Raw genomic sequence first — 3884 nt, forward strand, 5'->3', positions numbered from 1 at the left:
AACTTAAATACTGAACAAGGTGTGTCTCAAACCGTGTACTTCATCTTCAGCTCAGTCCACTAATGTGGCTAATGATCTTGACACAGAACCACAGGGAATGCATGTGGACCAGTTTGGGCTGCAGGGGAAGCACAGTAGACACTGCAGTGATCAGTGGTCCAGAGGGTTGAGACTGTTCAGGCAGTGTTATCAAGTACCCAGAAATAGTACACCCATGAGAAATGCTATGACAGGCATTCCCAACTGTCCCCCTTCTCTCTCACAGTAAGAGAAACTCTGATTTTAAGCCAGATTCCTAGTCACCCCAGTTTAAAACATTTTCCATGCTACTCTGTAACTGGTGTGGCTCCATGCACCTATGTTCCAGTCAACTGAAGGTGTTGTTGCTGTTCAGTCGTTCAGTTATTTCCGATTCTTTGAGACCCCATGGACTGCAGCACGCCAGGTTTCCCTGTCCTTCACCATCTCCAGGAGTTTGATCAAACTCATGTCCATTGAGTCAGTGATGCCATCCAACCATCTCATCCTCTGTTGCCCCTTCTTCTCCTGCCCTCAATCTTGCCTAGTATCAGGGTCTTTTCCAAGGAGTTAGCTCTTTGCATTAGGTGGCCAAAGTACTGGACCTTCAGTTTCAGCATCAGCCTTTGCAATGAACATTCAGGGTTGATTTCCTTTAGGATTGACTGGTTTGATCTCCTGATAAGGAAGTAAAATCTACATCCTTTGGGTATTCATTAATGGCAAGAATATGGCCCTCTACTCTCATTTTATACCCTTCTTGCTGGCTGGAATTCAGATGCTAGGAGACTCATCTTGGATCATGTGGACGAGGGCAACATTCTAAGAATGGCAGAGTAAAAAGATGGAGGGTACCTGGGCTCCTGATGACTTCTCAGTAGAGTAGTACCATAACTGCTGAGATTTTACTTTAAGAAATAAATTAACCTCTATCTTGCTAAAGGCATCATTCATTTTCATCTCTGTTAGAACTTAGATTTTATACTATTACAGATACATGGAAAATAATTTCTTACTAATAAAATCTTAAGGATGGAAGATTGCAAGTTACTTACTTTGTTTTAAATTAAGTAACCTCCAATTAAAATAAATAAATAAAAAATTTTAAAAAAATAGGGCAGTTGTCCTACTATAACACTACTCATACTAACTTCTATTGCAAAATGTTTATAGAGCAGGAAAAAAGGAGTATAATTGTACAGAGCATGTCACAAATTTCGAGCAGTTTACAGTGTACCCACAGGATGTGTCCAACATGTGAATGCCATATGTTATATGTACTATGGGTTAAAAACTGCTAGCCTGGAACAGGAACCTAAGAAAACCATGGCTGCAGGTTTAATACCCATGTAGATTATTTGTCTTTATACTCAGATTGTACCCCTCATCTCAATGTCAGAATCAACTAATTCATATTATAAGGCAAAACCAGCAAGAAAGCTGGATGCAAAATAATCTCCACTCATGGAAGAATCACATAGGGTACAAGCCCTACTAGTGGGAGGGCAGCTTAATGACAGCCAAAGGGCAAAACAGAGGTATAATGAGCTAAACAATAAAAAGCATGTTTTATAGAGAATGAGCTTATGGTTGCAGGGGGGAAGGATGGGGGAAAGGCAAAGTTAGGGAGTTTGTGATGGACATGTACACACTGCTATACTTAAAATGGATTATCGACAAGGACCTACTGTATATCACAATGTTATGCAGCAGCCTGGATGGGAGGGGAGTTTAGGGGAGAATGGATAGACGCATATTACATGGCTGGGTCCCTTCAATGTTCACCTGAAACTATCACAACATTGTTTGTTAATCAGCTATACCCTAATACAAAATACAAAGTTTAATAATGAAATAAAAGGCATACCTTATTTATAAAAATGTCAAGAAATAAAAATAAGTATATAATACCTTATATTTGCCAGAACACAAAACAACTATTCTCCTACACTATTGGTAGAGTGTATGTTTGTTCCAAAGGAAAACAAAAAATCAAACAAGTGTACAAAGATGCAATGTGCTATGTTGTTCCTCATAGTGCAATTTATAATTGTGAAAACTTTGGAGGCAGTCCTAAGATGGTGGAGGAACAGGACAGGGAGACCACTTTCTCACCCACAGATTCATCGAAAGAACATTTGAACGCTGAGCAAATTCCACAAAACAACTTCTGAATGCTGGCAGAGGATATCACGCACCCAGAAAGGCAGCCCATTGTCTTCGAAAGGAGGTAGGAAAAAATATAAAAGATAAAAAGAGAGACAAAAGAGATAGGGACAGATCCATTCCAGGAAGGGAGTCTTAAAAGAGAAGTTTCCAAACACCAGGAAACACTCTCACCAGCGGGTCTGTGGGGAGTTTGGGAATCTCAGAGGGCAACATAACCGGGAGGAAAAATAAATAAATAAATAAATAAAACTCACAGATTACGTGCCTAACAGCAACTCCCAGCACTCACATCCACCACCAGCAAGCGGGGGGCTGAATAGGGAGGTGAGGGCTGCATTGCTTAGGATAAGGACTGGGCCTGAATGCCCTGAGGGCAATCTGAGGGAACTAACAAGATAGCAACCCAAACTGTGGGACAGCCAGAGAGAGAGAAAAAAAAAGAGAGAAAGAGATAGAGAGAGAGAGAGAGAACTATCCCACAAAAAGCCCTAACCTACAGCACTGCCAGGCCCGCTCACAGAACAAAGGACTGAGTGAATACCAGAAGAGAGCAAGCTGGCTGCAGACCGGCCCATCCCCCACCAGAGACAGGGAGGCAGGTGGGGGGCAGCCAGAGCCGGAAAGGGGCAATCGTGGCCCCAGAGAGGCATCCTCTACCAAACTGCAAGCAGGCTCCCAGTTGCTAACCAAGACTTCTTGGGATTCTGGACTGTTGACATCCGCCAGGAGGGTCGCAGCCAGAGATCAGCTCCTCAGAAGAGACACACGGCACACCTGTGATGGGCGTGCCCGCTGCCACCCAGGAAACCAAGCGGCTGGGACAGGGGAGGTGATAAAACGCACTCCCCACCTGGGGAGACTGTGCTCACCAAGCACCTGGTCACTTGAGCTGCTCGGACCTGGGAAAGGCACAAAACGCAGGCCCAACCAAGTCTGCGCCTTTGTGGAGTACCCGAGAACCTGAACTTCAGCGGCTTAGACCTGGGAAGTGCACACAACCCAGGGCCTGCCTCAGACAGTTCCCCGGCAGAGCAACCTAGAGCCTGAGAAGTGGAGATTGGGAAAGCGCACGCACTGTGTGCGGGGAGCAAACGCAGTGCGGTCAAGACATTACGAGTACTCCCCACACATGCCAGTGATATTTGTTTGCAGTGTTCCTCTCTCCCCACAGCACGACTGAACAAGTGAGCCTAAATAAGTGACTACCTTCGCCCCCTTGTGTCAGGGTGGAAATTATACACTGAAGAGACTTTCAAACAGAGGAAGCCAAAATAAACAAAGAAGAGGGAACTGCTTTGGAAGTGACAGGTGCAACAGATTAAAACCCTGTACTTAGCACTGACTACATTGGAAGAGGCCTATAGATCTTGAGAAGTATAAGCCAGATCAAGGAACTATCTGAAACTGAATTGACCCCACACTGACCACAATAGCTCCAGAGAAATGCCTAGATATATTTTTACTATTATCATTTTAAAAAATTTTTAAGTCTTCCTTTAATTTTCATTTTTATAACTTATTAATACATTGCAAAAAAAAGACCCTATTTTTAAAGCAAACTTTATATATATATTTTATAATTTTTGTGACTTTGTTTTGTTTTTTTAATATTGTATATTTGAGAGTCTAACCTCTAGATTTTTAATCTTTGTTTTTTGGTATTTGTTATCAATTTTGTACCTTTAAGAACCCAATCT

The sequence above is a fragment of the Bos grunniens genome, chromosome X (genome assembly GCF_055505025.1).
Source record: "Bos grunniens cultivar Pamir isolate PY7600 chromosome X, Bosgru_T2T1.0, whole genome shotgun sequence".
NCBI lineage: Eukaryota > Metazoa > Chordata > Mammalia > Artiodactyla > Bovidae > Bos > Bos grunniens.